This window comes from Antechinus flavipes, chromosome 3, assembly GCF_016432865.1.
Source record: "Antechinus flavipes isolate AdamAnt ecotype Samford, QLD, Australia chromosome 3, AdamAnt_v2, whole genome shotgun sequence".
Lineage (NCBI taxonomy): Eukaryota > Metazoa > Chordata > Mammalia > Dasyuromorphia > Dasyuridae > Antechinus > Antechinus flavipes.
The window spans coordinates 204,332,412-204,348,922 of NC_067400.1; the positions used below are offsets into that span (position 1 = coordinate 204,332,412).

The 16,511-nt window shown below is 36.3% G+C and overlaps 1 protein-coding gene across 1 annotated transcript in view; it reads right to left on the minus strand.

Moving 5' to 3' along the window:
- Window positions 1-7,973, minus strand: part of CA5B (carbonic anhydrase 5B) — a 52,470-nt gene extending 44,497 nt beyond the window's left edge. The window contains exon 1 of the mRNA XM_051984460.1: window positions 7,876-7,973. The gene's annotated coding sequence lies outside the window, so the exon portion shown is untranslated. The remainder of the gene's footprint in view (window positions 1-7,875) is intronic.
- Between the last annotated feature and the right edge of the window lie 8,538 nt (window positions 7,974-16,511).

The following is a 16,511-nucleotide window of genomic DNA, read 5'->3' on the forward strand; positions in this document are numbered from 1 at the left end:
CAGTGTCATGAAAACCCAGGAGAGGGATTGTCAAGAATATTAAATGTTCCAGAGAAGTCAAGAAGGGTGATAAGAATTGAGAAATAACCATTGAATTTGATGTAAATCATTTAGTCACCTTAAAGAAAAGAATTTAATTTGATTTATGGTACTGAAAATCAGATTACAAAGGGATGAGAAGTGAAAGGGAAATGAGAAAGAAGTGACCTTTGTTGAGAGAAGAAGAAGGGTGGTATCGGGCTTGAGAAGAGAAGTTGGGAATATTGCTGCGGGGCATGTGATAGAGTCAATCAGGAACAGTGAAATTGCTTTGAAGAGTGAGGATCCAGTTGAGAAACGATAACAAAAAAATTTAATGAATCATGTCAGAATGCTTATTCAGCTTCCTCAGTGATCCATGATATTTTTAAATGGTGTTGCCTCCAACATGGGTTTTCTTTGTGTACACTGGATATAGCAACTCTTCTTAACTTCAGCTTCTTAAAGACCATTTATTCTTTTTTTTTTTTTTTTTTTTTTTTTTTTTTTTTTTTTTTATATAGCACATTGGGAAATACGGGTCTAGGAGTCCAAATGTGGTTTTGTTGTTATCGATGAAAATTGACTCCTACAGAAATGCTGACAAATCTATTCCTCTTTCTGTTTATTGTTCTCCTGCCAGTTTTATTTATTGATAACCTGGGATAAAAAAGCTTAGTTGAATCTCAAGCTAGTATTTCTGTTGATCTGTTTTTACCTCCACTATTTTTCATTGTTATATGTTACATTGCTTCTAGTTTTCCTGAATCCTCCCTGAAGTATAACAGTTATATCAATAGCAAAAAGTATCAATAAAATGTTTTAAATATATAGTTTAGAGATACTGAAAAATCTTAATTTTGCAAATAAGTTATGAAAGCCAAATAGATAAGATCTATAAACAAATTTACAGCTGAATTCTAAAATGCAAAAATAGGCATTTAAAAATTTGCCTTCAATAGCAATTTAGTGAAATAAGGCTGCAAATGATTGTACTAATTACATAGTGGACATGCTGTTTAAAAATTCTGTTAATCAATTTTTATATAAACAATCATATTTTCATTATATTATGTTATATTATCATTTTGAAAATGTTCCATCTTCATTTTTGACTACTCTTTAATTGGCAGAATCTATGTCCCTAACAGGGACAAATGAATTGTACATGTAAAGCACATTGCAAACCTCAAAATGCTGTCTATTAACATTCTTTGCCCTGTGAACATTTAACAAAAATTATCTTCAAAAATATTCCTTTGTCCAAAATACATCACTTTTCACTTTTATTTGATAAATAGCTCAATATAAGTAGTGCTGAAAAAGAAAATGATATGTGAATTGTAAAGTGATATAAAAATATAAGCTATTACTATTTTCTATAAATCATCCCAGAAATCCACAGGATAAACAAGAATATGAGGAAAATATAAAAGACTGACAATTTATTCTTAGTATCACAATTTAATAGAATCACGTGGTTCAAGATTTTTCTTCTCCATATCATCTTATTGTCATCAATTTGGGGACTCCAATACTCATGTTGGTCATTCCTCTAGCATTCAAGCCACAAAATTTCTCAACCTCTTCAACTCGAATGACTTCTTTCTTTTATTCTACTTCAGCCACACACTGATTCTGCCATACCTTAAATCAGATCTTGACATTTGAAAGACATTTGAAATTTCATTCTGCAACAATTTCATATCCTTTCACCTCTCCCATACTTCTCATTTATACAAACCTGTTCTTTACTCCCTATCAGTCCCTTAACCCCTCCTTATTTGTCTTGTCTTTGTAGTTTAAAAACCATGATCTGCCCCTCTAAGGATTCACTTGCCACCACTTCAAAATCTCTCACCCCTGACCGTTCTGTCTTGACTTACATTGGACAACCCCAATTCTTCTGCTCAAACTATTAGGCTGCTGAGAATAACTGGGTCAAGTCATGAAATTGAGCTGATTTTACCTATATTTCACTGAGTACTATCCTTAAATGGAAAATTTGGGAGAATTTTCCAAGATCTACCCCCCCTACTCTCCCCATTCAGAGTGAGGGAGGGTTCTCAAGGTCAAGGAGTATCGAGGAGTGAAATTTCAGAGTTTATTTGATTTTGAAGAAAGATGAGTTACTTAAGATAATGGACATCTGAATGGGATATAATTGTAGTACAATAACACTCCTTTTTATTCACACATTATAATTTATTTATCCATCACTCAAATGATGAGCACTCCTTTAGTTTCCAGGATTGGGTTGTTTGGGGTGGGGTTTATCTATACAAAAAGAGTTGCTATTAATATTTTTCACGTATAACCTTTTCCTCTCTCTTTGATCTTTTTGGGGTATAGGACTGATAGTAAAATTTCTGGTCAAAGGATATGTATGCACAACTAAGTAACTTTTTGACATATCTAGATCAATTCATAATTTCAGTCTCAGTAGCTGCTTCTGGAGTTCTCAGTGACTTCCAACACATTTTCCTAAGCCTTGTCTCAAAGGAGGAAATCTCCAACAGCATCAGGCCCACCTTTCACCTTCCCAAACCTACTAGAATAGTGGAGGCTCTGTATTCTGCCTAAACCCTTTTCTGGTCAAAGGATATGTATGCACAACTAAGTAACTTTTTGGCATATCTAGATTAATTCATAATTTCAGTCTCAGTAGCTGCCTCTGGAGTTCTCAGTGACTTCCAACACATTCTCCTAAGCCTTGTCTCAAAGGAGGAAATCTCCAACAGCATCAGGCCCACCTTTCACCCTCCCAAACCTACTAGAATAGTGGAGGCTCTGTATTCTGCCTAAACCCTTTTCAAACCTACCTATTTGTTGAAACCAAACTTGGCATCTGTTTAGACTCCAGCTTAGACTCCATCCACCTATTGAGGTAGGTCTGAGACCAAGCAGCAGCCAATGTTTGCAGTACTTTATAGATTTTATTATATTACCTTTCCTTATTTCTGGGCTTCCCTATTTCTGCTGAGGGAACAACCATTGTTCTAGTCATGCATCTTGATACCATCTTAACTCCTCAGTCTCCTTCACTATACATATCCAATCAGTTACCAAATATAGTGTTATAGTTTCTATCCTTACAAATCTCATATATTCTCTCTGCTCACATAACACTCATAACTTCTAGTCTGACTTCCTGAAGTAGCCTTCTATGAGTACTTTGGTCACTGCCTTTCAAATCCATCTTCCACACAACCGCCAAAATAATTTTCCTAAAGTCCATGTCATTCAGACAATAAATTTTAGTGACTCTCTATTGACCCTAGAACAAAACATAATTCATTCCATTTCTAAGTTTCTATTTTTGTGTAAATTTCAGAATATACTTAACTATTAGAACCATTGGGAAGGGAAAGGAAATAAATATTTATTAAGTACCTACAATGTACCAGACACTTTACAAATATTATTATCTTACTGGATCCTTACAATAACTGTGTAAGAGAGATGTTATTGTTATCCATTTTACATTTTATTGAGACAGGTAAAGGTTAAGTGACTTTTTGTTGTTCATTTGTTTCAGTTAAGTCCAACTTTTTGTGACCCTATGTGGCTTAGAGGTTTGCCATTTCCTTCTCCAGTTCATTTTACAGGTAGAAGCAAACAGGGTCAAATGACTTATTCGGGTCAATCAGTTGGGTATGTCTGAGGTCAAATTTGAATTCAGCTCTTCTTGACTCCAGATTTATTGCTCCATCCACTGTACTATCTAGCTGTGTCTAACAGTAGTATATTTATAAACAAGTAAATATACACATATAGGATATGTTTTTAAAAATGAATCAGCGCTCTAGAGATCACTAATCTACCTTCTTCATTTTAAGATGAGGAAAACTAAAACCTGAAAGAGGCTAAACAGAAGAATTGGGGGGAGGGGGAAATATATATATATATATATATATATATATATATATATATATATATATATAGAGAGAGAGAGAGAGAGAGAGAGAGAGAGAGAGAGAGAGAGAGAGAGAGAGAGAGAGAGAAAGAGTATTTGAATTGAAAAGTGATTTCCTCACAATAGCTCTTTGTGTTTGGCAGCTGAAATGTTATTATTCCCTTTTGCATAAGGAAATGGACACACAAAAACCTGGCTAGGATGATAAAACACTAGTAAATGTTAAATCCAGATTTTTTGACTCTAAAACTAGTTTGTATTATTCTTTCCACTAAATCATAAAAGCATTTAATTAATTGTTTTGAATTTAATCTAGTCCAACTCCCTATCAGATACCTGAATTAACGCTATATATTGCTGACAAATGCTTAATGAGGTTTAGGTTTTGGGTTCCTTTCTGTTAGGGAACCAAATGATAAGGTCTAGATTTAGGGAACTAAAATGAGAATAGGGTTCCTAGTGGTCAGGGAGTTAAATGATAAGGTGTCGTGGCAGGTTAGGAGTTCAGGGAACCAAATGGAGAGGTTTGGCTCCCCTACACCCTCTTGGGATTTGGTGCAAGGGTAGGGAGTTTTGGGGAACCCCCTTTCCAGCAGTGTAGAGATTCTTTGTAAAGGAATTTACAAACCCAAAAACCTAGATTGATAAAAGAGGTTTATTATAGGCATTGGGAAGTAAAGTTTCTAGTAGAGAAATCCTGACAGAGAGGCATAAAGTCTCATTAGGGAAATAGGTGAGGATAAAAAGAGGATAGCACTGGAAAAAAATATTATTCCAGAAGGCAGAGATTTCCTTGGCATAGCATAACATAGCAAGGCATGGCATATTAGAACCTCTGCAAAGAAGTGAGTTCTACATTGCAGTTTTATAAGGAAATCTGAGACAAAAGTTTCAATTGAATAAGATTTCCTCAATGCTGTCACTGCCCCCAGGGCTAGATGAGACCACTTACTGGGAGTAGTGACAAACAATAGGGGTAGAAAATCTTGGAAATGAATGTTTCAACTAGTTCCATCAAACTAACAGAATGAAGTTATTTATCTTGTTTCCCTTGGGTGGGGTCCCACAAACACAAGGTTTAAGGAGAATCTCTCCTTCAAGTAGTTTTAGAGAGTTTTGGGGTCCCTTCATGCTCATCTATTCTCTTAAATATTTCCAATGACCATTCTATTTTCAGACAATTCTGGTTGTTAGGAAGTTTCTAAGCCAAAATATGCTCTATTTGGTCCCCTTGCCTCAGTCACTCCATTTCTGATCCATCTTCCACAGTGCTGCCAAAATTATTTTCTTAATTTAGTTTTAAACATGTAACTCCCCTTTGGTTTTCTTCAAGTCAATTTGTCATCCATTTTTCCAATTTTTCCCTTTTTACATTGTCTCCCCTCATAAGTCCCAAGAAATCTTTGAAAAAGTGTTTGTCTTTAGTCTAAAAGAGATGGCTAAATGACCATTCTTTTAATAATCTGTACCTTTGTTAATAAAATGATTAAATTGCCCCTCCCCAAAAAATCATGTTACTCTTTTGGTCAGTAAATTTCAGCGACTTCCTATTAACTCTAAAAACAGCATCTTATCTTTCTAAACTTTTATAACCTCTATTCTTTCATCCTACTTTTGCCTTTGGAACCATATAGAATAAATATAATTTTTCTTTTAGAACTAATATTTTCTAATTTCACATCAACCAATGCTGGATAAGAAGCTAGCTGCAGCATACTTCTGCCTTAAATAATAACTCCTTTACTGTGAGCTGAAAGAAAGTTTAAGTCTTTTTCATAGGACTTGTAAACCAAAAATATGTCAGAGTTCCAGTCAATCAACAAGCATTTATTAAAATATAAAATATTAGGGATACAATATAAATACAAGCCAAAACAAAAAACCCAAACTGGTCCCTGCCCTCAAGGAGCTTACATGCTAATGACAAAGACAAGGTAGAAAAGCTGGAGGAAGAGGGGAGGGAAGGAGATATCTGTTGGTACATAGTGGCTTTTTTAGGATGACTGAGTTGATCTGGATTCTTCCTCTAAATGGATGTGCTAAGAAGAACTAACAAATGGGGGGGAAAGACCCATAAAGGTTGATCAAGAGGCAACTGAAACATGGTAATATACTTTTCTGATTGTTTCTGTATTGGAGTTCTTAGCCAAAAGGAAATACTGAAAATTTATTTTAGAAACTGTAGTAACATCTGAAGATGAAAATCTATCTCTCAGGGAAACAAGTGGGAATAGAAAAAAGAATAGTTTTCATTAGTCAAGCTATGTAATGTCATTATGTGACTCAGAATTACCCTTTCAGAGAATTGCAAAACAGATTTGTTTCCTTTCACTGTAAACTGATAAACAACAAGGGAAACCAATCTGGAGATGCCTGAACTAAAAATTAATGTTATTTGATAATAAAGATTATATTTTTGTGCTTTGTTTATCCTTGTTTTGAAAAGGTGACATAGTCAGGTTTTAGGAAATTCACTTAAAGATAGTTGAAAATATTTTCATGTATGTTATATATATGCAAAATATACATGTAATATATGTGTAGATACATATGTATAAATAATTAATAACATCTGTAATTTATGATTTCATGTAATTTAGAACCTGAAATCACTTTTTCCCATAGTGACTACAGATATCATTACTATATTTTAATAGGCTTTGTAATTTAAAATGGTGACAGTTTAAATGTTATTCCTGTAAGAATAACACTCCTAGAATGGAGAGTATGTTTTAACTTTGGACTATGAGAAATCTTTGAGAACACAGAGTTTTAATGTCATCTATTAAAAGTTTGAATTTTAAGTGTAACCTAAAAAGAGAATGAGTTTGTTATTCAGAAGAAATCATTGACAGAAAACACTGTTTGAGAGAAACTGTGAGAAGACAAAGAGAAAGATAACAAAGAAAAATTGGGGGTGGGGGGGGAGGGAGGATAAAGCAAAGAGCAGATTCACTTTCTCCTCTGTAAAGAATATAGTTGTTTGTTTTTTTAATAACAATTTTGTTTAATGAACTGGAAAAGAGACTTTGAGCTGAAATTCCTGTTTTCTACAACAGAGGTAATATCTATATCAAAATTTATAATTTCTTAGGCTTAAATAACAATTATTTGTGATGCTGGTATAGTGGCAAGCAATGAAATGTGTATGGCTAATAACATGCCATATTTAATATGAAATAATAAATAAAATAATAAAATAAATCTTTTATGAAAAAGATATTCCAATACAATGATGATGATGATGATGATGATGACAGAGTTTTAAAATTTGGAAAGCACTTGACATAGATTCTCTCGGTTGATCCTTACCAACTCTATTTTCCAGATGGGACAAGTGAGAGAGAGAGAGAGAGAGAGAGAGAGAGAGAGAGAGAGAGAGAGAGAGACAGAGACAGAGACACAGAGACACAGAGACAAAGACAGAGAGAGAGAGAGAGAGAGAGAGAGAGAGAGACAAAGAGACTGAGAGAGTCAGAGAGAAAGAGGTAGAGAGTCAGAGACAGAGAGACAGAGACCCCGCGCCAGGGAAGAACTTTTTTTTAATGGGTGCATTTGTACCCTCAACACTTAAAACAATGCCTTGGCCCTAGCAGGCTTAACTTCGATGAGTTAGACTTAATTAGAGCCTAAAGAGGGAAAGGATAAAATACCGGGCTCGAGTGGCCAAGCTATCCCTCAGTGATATAAAGAGGGCGGGGAAGAGTGAAAAAAAAATGGTATCCGAGGACCAGGCGCAGGTTCCAATAGATGGCGCTGTCATCCCGGTTTCGCCTGCCCCCTCTCTCTAATCTCGCGCTAGATTAGGGGGGAGGGAAAAATTAGGGCTCGGGCTCGCGCTCTTGCATCGCGCCGCCGCCACTCCATAACGTCACCCTTCCCACTCCTCCTCGCCGTGAGCTCAGCCTCGGCGTCACCTGAACCCTTTTTCAAACCGTTACCTTCGGCTCTCTTCTCGGGAGCGCGCTCGGGCTCGCGCTGCCACCCACTCACTCCCCTAACTGCTGTCTCGCCCGCACCGCCGCCGTCATCGCCATCTTGGGAGACACCACCCCCCTACCCGCCCTCCGCCGTGCAGGGAGCCACCTCCTCTCCTGTCCCCTCCCCTGCAGCCCTCCGTTCTTCTTCTGCGTGTGGGCACGCGCCCTGCGGGCACGGAAACTTGAAAATAGCATCTAAATCTGCACACATGTGCATCCACGAGTGCGTCAGTCTCCTGTGGGACTTAGCATCAGGGCATAAATATTTAACAATCGGCCCTTCGAGGGACGCGGAAAATATTTTGCACAACACACTTTTAAATTTAATCTAATTAATGAGCATTTTCTCCATCACTTAAAGACCAAAAAACCACAGAACCCCGGTTTGTAATCTTTACAGATTTCATAGGGGTCAAGCATCTCACTGAAAATAGACTAATACCAACTTGAGGACTGATAACCAATCCAAGATCGCCCCAATAAGGAACAGTGGTAGGATTTGAACCCAGGTCTTCCACTTCCAGGACTACTTTTGTTGTTGCCCACTGTTCTGAACCATTTTCTGCTTATCAATATCAGGAGCAATACTGAACAAACTTTCCTCTTGAATTAGATGAGCTCTGTTATTTTGGTCTATAGATTAGCTTTTTCCCTTGAGCGAATTCCCAGAGTGAACTTTTCTGGCAGGAAAAAGTGACTCCCTGAAATATTCTTCTGCCTAGAGCATACTTGGGACAAGTTTAAATTCATCTCCACCTGCTTTCTTTTCTGCACTTTATGTCAAGTACAAACCAGTCTATACAGTACTTTTATATGGTAGCCTCTAGCTGCCGTTCAGGCTTATTCTTTCTTGGCAACACCCTCTGATTTCCTGAAGTCTCATCATTTTCAGTAATATGGAAGCCCATATTTGCAAATGTTAAATATAGTGGCTTTGTTCACAGTAGGTACTCACTAAATTAACTAGACCTTCATTTTACTCTCCATTTTAAAAAAAATATATAGAATTGCTACCACAATAATTTATTCCTAACTAGAATCTCCATGTGAATTTATCAGATTCTTTGACTTCTGTCTTCAAAATCTTGAATTAAATGTAGAAAATAGAAACTCTCAAGAAAATTTAGTAAGTTAACAATAGTCGAGGTTATTCCTCACTCACAAAATGGTTCAGCAGTAAGTTTTTGTCAACAAAAAAGTGATATTAAAGGTACAAAATACATTCTTTTCAAGTTACTAAGTAAATATTTGACCACGAAATAAGACAATCTAATGTCAGAAGATTTAATGCATTCTTGCTATTTATTTTTTGGGTGTTGTGTAAGAAAATACATATTTCCCTTTTGAAAAAGCTTTGTTCCTTAAAATCCTTACATTTGCCTTAATAATTGAATATTGGCAAAAATTACATTTTCATAGTTTGTCAGAGTTAATTTTTAGTTCCAATAGTAGCAATTAACTTCTGCAGAAGAAATGTTAACTTGTGAAAAATAAAAGTCAGTGTTCATAATGGTCATGTGGCTATTAATTAACTTAAAAAATTTGATGATTCTCTTTGAATAACCTGGTTTCATTAGACTTTCTCTTCCTTAACAGAGGGCATAAGGGATGAAAGAAGAGTTAAAAATTTTCCAGTGCTAAAATCTTTTGTTTACCATGGAGAATGATAGTTATTTTTTCTTAAATTACAAAACACTGAGGATTCAACTTTACTTTTCATGAAATAAGAACACTCAGCTAAGGGAAGGTTATATTTTAGCTATTTTTTTCATGGGATATACTATAAATGACATAACAATGAATTCAGGAAATGTAAATTAAAACATCAAATAAATACATATATTTATTAAATCAGCTATGCTAAAATATTAGCATAAAAATAGTCTGGTATATGCTAAGCAAAAGATGTCACATTTGACCAAAAAGGAGGGAATTTACATCACAACCATTTAAACATGTGACTTGTGTTTTACAAGATTTTAAAGTTAGAAATGATTGTACCAAGTCACAAATATTGATTGAGTTATACATTTTAACATATGAATTAGGCTAAAATAATAACATTAAAAACTGAAAAAAATCAAATTTATATGAAGAAATATGCAAAAGGAACCACAACATTTTAATTTTACTTCTGGTCTATGCTCTACAAACTTTTCTTGATTCTTGGCCATGAAGTGTATCAGTATAAATTAAACCTGTTTTCAGGTGGGCCAATAGTATGAATTAAGTTCTAGCTATCTCAGAGAATGTTATAGGTTCAACAACTAAGCAGTTGTTGAAGATGATTAGATCAGTTTGGAGAACTGTGGGTCTGGATGAATCAGAGGAAGTGATAACTAGAAGCTGTTATTTAACACTGGAATTGTAGGAGATTTTTCAATGACCAAAGTCCTATGGCCTAGATCTCTTTTGGTGTGGAAAGCCCATTTACTTACTACCAAAAGGAATAAGTACATTTTTTCTTGAACAAAAATTCACAATAGAGTGATAGTATCCCATTTCATCCTCCAGGTTAGCCAGATTTGCAATAATTCAGCAGATTACTGACAATAAGAATAAAAAGTAGGGGAGAAAATTCAGTGAACTCAAGTGGGGAAATGGAGAAATTACTAAAAGACATATAGGTTGAAATAAGGCAAGGAGAAGATATGATGTTTTGGGGAAGAGGGAAATATTCATAGAAAGAGAAGCTTTCAAAGTGTTTGGTATACTCATCAAGAAATTATTAAGTGTCTACTATGTTCCAGACATACTGTAGACACATAGAAGGGTAAAAAATAGTCCTAACTTTCAAGGGGTTCATAATCTGATGGAGGAGAACACATGAAACAACTATATGGAAACAAAATAGAGGGAGGATAAATTAGTGATGACCACAAAAGGAAGACACTACCAGTAAGGGGTATGGGAGAGTTTTTGTAGAATTCAGGATTTTATATGTTTAGAAGAATTGCATATTTTGATTCATAGTAGATTGCTTGTTGTTTAGGGGAGGAAGGAAGGAAGAGGGAAGGGAGAAAAATTTGGAACACAAAATTTTGCAAAGGTGAATGTTGAAAACTATCTTTGCATGTATTTGGAAAAATAAAAAGCTATTATTAAAAAAAAAAGTTGGGATTTTAGCTGGCATGTAAAGGAAGCCAAGAGATGGAGATGATGAGGAAGAGGATTCTAGGCAGAAAGGATAAAAATCTCTTCTGATCTGACATTGGTGAAAATTGTAGGAATGAATGAAAGTATATCCTGTGTTTGGCCATGAAAAAGACACCCAGACCACTTGAGTAAATTAAGTTTCTCAAGGAACTCCAGTGCTCTATAACCCAGACTAGACAGAAAATGGGTCTGCCTCCATAGGATTCACTGTTCCAAAAATTTTTGAAAAAGTTGGGCTCTAGGTGGCACAGTGGATAGAGAACCAGTCCTGAACTCAAGAGGACCTGAGTTCAAATCTGACCTCAGACACTTAACACTTCCTAGCTGTGTGACCCTGAGCAAGTCACTTAACCCCAATTGCCTCAGCAAAAAAAAAAAAAAAAAAAAAAAGTTGGGGGCTGGAAAGGGAAGAAATTGAGGTAGAATTTGTTTCAATATTGTAGTTATGGAGAAAAAGGACTAAGGAAAATAGAGTTTTGGCACTTGTGATCCCTCATGTAATTTTAAGATGGAAAATGGGGAAGCTTCCACAGTGATACTTCAGGAAAAGAAGATCATAGGATTTTTGCAGCTGAGGGCCTCCAGATGCTAAGAGGGCCTTAAAAGACCATGACCACAGACAGCGCTGTCCTTTATCTTCAGAAGCCTTTCTTACTCCTGTCTAATTTCAAGCACATAATTTATGTATGAAAGGAGGATAGGAAAGGCAGATAAAAACAGAATTGTGAAAATACAAAGGAAAAAAAAGGGTGGGGATGAGGAATAAGAAAAAGCCTCAATTAGGAATTATGTCTATACATCAGGCCTATCCTCTTCCTTCATTTTAAAGATAAAACTGTATAATTTCTCTTTTATTACATTTCTTGTATGGAAGCTATTTTTTCAGTCGTGACCTCAATATCATGTAGACAAATGAAGGTGACTATAATGCTAAAATAATATTAAAATGCCTTAAAATAAGTGTTACTAACGTAGTTCTTAATCTTTATTTGTGGGTCTGGATCTCTTTGACACCCTGGTGAAGCTTTCTGAGAATTATGTTTTTTAATTCCCAAAATAAAAATAAATAGGATGGAATAATTGAAACCAATTAGTGAAATACAGTTCCCAAAATATTATTATCACCTCCAAACCAATCAGGTTCAAGGACCTCAAGTTAAGAATTTCTGTGCTAAAGAAATGATTGGCAAATTATTCATATTAAAGTCATGAAGATTAGAGGAATGATCTCTATATTATTTAAAATAGCTGATAAATCAAGATAGATTTTAAAATGTTTTGCATTTAGCCTCAAGTAAATCATTAATTATTTTGTAAGCTTACTCAGAAATAAGGTCTTAGTGAAAACATGCTTTAAGGGAAATGAACTCAAGTCTAACAAAGTCCTATAGTCAATTACTCTTGTTTTTCAGCGAGTCCCAGATTTCTAAGGTTAGAAGGTTCATTATTTCTAAGGAAATAGACATTATAGCTCATCATCATCAAAAATGGCAACGTATTGAAGATTTGCTTTGTTCAAGGTTGTGTTAGGCCCTGAGGATGTAAATAAACAGTAGAGATGCTAATGCTTTTAGCTTGTGGAGAGCAGAGTGTCCTTAGAGTACTAAATGTAATGCTGGAGAAACTGAGGCAAGGTAGAGTTTAGAGAATATTTAATAATTTATTAAATGGGAGAGATTTACTGGGACCAAATGAATCCATGGTTTGGTCCCAGGGCTGAATGAGACTATCATCTCCAAGAATCCAGCAAATGAGCATTCTCAATGATCTATATACACATAGCTCAGACTCTGGGGGTAAACTGAGGAGGGATTGGAGTCAAGGTGCTGAGAGCAGGAATGGAACTCTGACAATATGGTTCTGACAGGGTGAGGGGAAGTATGGGGGGTGGGGGTGGGGAGGAATCCTGGAGATGGGGAGAGGCATCTTGATAAAATTGTATCTGACATTCCGGTAGCTTGGGATGGGGAGAGACATTCTGATATTCTAAAACGTAAGATCTTTTATCCTTATCAAATATTCTGATAAAGAGGGAGGGGAGGTTTTGCAGGACTGAGCTTTGAGCTGAAGCAGAGAAACTGAGTCAGGACTGGGTCAGGATAATTATGGAAACTGAGAACTGTTCCAAAACATTAAACTTTCCTTTCTTTTCTACCAACTGCTCCAGCTAGTTGGTAGAAACTGGATTCTCCATTCCCCATCTTTACTGTTCTACGATCCCACTAAAGCTAGAGTTGGGGGCAGAGGTAGAACAGGGACTTTTTTCACTAAGGAAGGGGATAGGGAAAGTTACAGTATAGCTAGGGAGTACAGTAGAAAGAGAGAGTTTCCTTATCTGTAAAATGAGCTGGAGAAGGAAGTGGCAAACCATACTAATATCTTTGCCAAGAAAACCCCAAATGAAGTCATGATGAATCAGCCAAAACTAAAAACAACTGAGCCACGAAGCGAAAATAATATAGGAGACTTTCTGTCAAAAAAGAGACCTTAAGTAGTCACATTTAGGGAAAAAAAAATGATTCATCACTCATAAAATCAGCCTTCATTCCCAAGAGTTTTAGGGGTCATGATGGGCCTCCAGAGAGAGTTATAAAGTCCCTTGGGATTGATGGGGTTCTAGTGGTAGAGAATTGATGTGAGAATCCCCTCTGGTCTTGGTGCAGGTCCAATGTGAAAGAATTCATGAACCCAAAATCTGAATAGCAAAAGGAAATTTTATTTTTCACTAAAAAGCTCTCTCTTAGCTGGCAAATCTCTTAATGAGGAAATTTGCAAAGAGTGTGTGAATAGCAACCTATTTTATGACCAAATCTTGGCTGGGGGGCTGGGGTTTGAGCTGATTATCAGACCAAGATCTCTTCAGAATCTGGATTTTCTGAAGAGGATCAGCACCCCCAAAAGATCAATGGAGGGTGATCTTCTTCTTCTTTTTTTTTTTTTTTTTTTAATAACTTTTTATTGATAGAATGCATGCCAGGATAATTTTTTACAGCATTATCCCTTGCATTCATTTCTGTTCCGATTTTTCCCCTCCCTCCCTCCACCCCTTCCCCCAGATGGCAAGCAGTCCTTTACATGTTGAATGGGTTACAGTATATCCTAGATACAATATATGTGTGCTGAACCGAACAGTTTTCTTGTTGCATAGGGAGAATTGAATTCAGAAGGTATAACTAACCCGGGAAGAAAAACAAAAATGCAAGCAGTTTATATTCATTTCCCAGTGTTCTTTCTCTGGGTGGAGCTGCTTCTGTCCATCTTTGATCAATTAAGGCTCTCTTTATCAAAGAGGTCCACTTCCATCAGAATACATCCTCAAACAGTATCACTGTTGAGGTATATAATGATCTCCTGGTTCTGCTCATTTCACTCAGCATCAGTTCATGTAAGTCTTACCAGTCCTCTCTGTATTCATCCTGCTGGTCATTCTTTACAGAACAATAATATTCCATAACATTCATATACCACAATTTACTCAACCATTCTCCAATTGATGGACATCCTTTCATTTTCCAGTTTCTAGCCACTACAAACAGGACTGCCACAAACATTTTGGCACATACGGGTCCCTTTCCTTTCTTTAGTATCTCTTTGGGGTATAAGCCCAGTAGAAACACGGCTGGATCAAAGGGTATGCACAGTTTGATAACTTTTTGAGCATAGTTCCAAATTGCTCTCCAGAATGGCTAGATGTGTTCACAATTCCACCAACAATGTATCAGTGTCCCTGTATTCCCATAGCCCCTCCAACATTCCCCATTATCTTTCCCTGTCATTCTAGCCAATCTGACAGGTGTGTAGTGGTATCTCAGAGTTGTCTTAATTTGCATTTCTCTGATCAATAGTGATTTGGAACACTCTTTCATATGAGTGGTAATAGTTTCAATTTCATCATCTGAAAATTGTCTGTTCATATCCTTTGACCATTTATCAATTGGAGAATGGTTTGATTTCTTATAGATTAGAGTCAATTCTCTATATATTTTGGAAATGAGGCCTTTATCAGAACCTTTGATTGTAAAAATGTTTTCCCAGTTTATTGTTTCCCTTCTGATATTGTTTGCATTTGTTTTGTTTGTACAAAAACTTTTCAATTTGATATAATCAAAATTTTCTATGTTGTGGTCAATAGTGATCTTTAGTTCTTCTTTGGTCATAAATTCCTCCCTCTTCCACAGGTCTTCGAGGTAAACTATCCTATGCTCTTCCAATTTATTTATAATCTCATTCTTTATGCCTAGGTCATGAACCCATTTTGAATAGAGGGTGATCTTCAATTGAATGAAGCTACTTATCTTAGAAAAGATTTATCTGGAAAGTATACTTCTTTCCAAACTTTTTGGAATCTGAGACCCCAATCTCCCTTCTTTTATAGATCAAAGGGGACACAGTTTCAGAGTTCATCCTCATCAGGGTGATGTCCTAAGTGTGGCCATGTTCCCTAGGAAACAAGTAAAAAACTTTGAGGTAAGAAATGGGCATGGTAGTTGCCATTGATAAGAAATCAGACTCCTATAAATATTAACATGCTGAGACAAAATCTGTTAGGCCCTGGTTAATTATAACTGTAGACCAGGACACCAAAACCTTCCTCTCTCCATAGGAATTGCCTTCTCCTTCCAAGTAGGAAAATGCTTTCTAATGGACTGTCTTAGAGTGTATAAGAACCTGACCTAAGGGAGTGACCATATGAGTGGAAAGAAGGGGGGAAATGCAAGATATGCATTAGAGGTAAACTTTATAAGATTTGGTAACTAATCTGAAGTGATGATAATAGACATAAGAAGAAATTGAGTGACTAGAAGAAGGATCCAGTCCTCAATAATGTAATGGCAGAGAAACTAAGGCGAGAGTTTTTAATGTTTTATTTGGATTTCTAAGCGGGAGAGATTGTGCTGGGGGCATGTTGCCCCCAGAGCTGATGTCCAAAGCATCCAGCATCACATTCGATGTGATCACATTCAATGACATATATATGATAGTAGACAAAGGCGAGTGGAGTCCAAATTCTGGTGAGCGGGACTCTCCAGGCAGGACTATCAATCCGGGTCTGAGAGGTTGGGGTTAGGACCATAAATTCTAATAACTTGGGAATTAAGGAGGTGTCCAAATAGAGCCAGGAAGTCTGGACTTAGAGGATACCAATTAGGTATCTGAGATAGGACATCTGGAGTTTTATCTTTTGGAATGCCAGATCTCCATAGCCCTAATTATCTCAGTTCTAATGAGCAGAACAGGGGGTTTGCAACCAGGGAAACTGAGGAAGAACAATTCAGGGAAACTAAGGCAGAACAATTTAGGGAAACTGATGCAGAACAATTTAGGCAAACTGAGGCAGGACTATTAGGGAAACTGAATCAGGACAATAAAAGGGAACTGTGGCAGAACAGTAAAAATAAGGAAAATTATAGTAGGAATCAGCTTAAGGAGAGGATAACTTG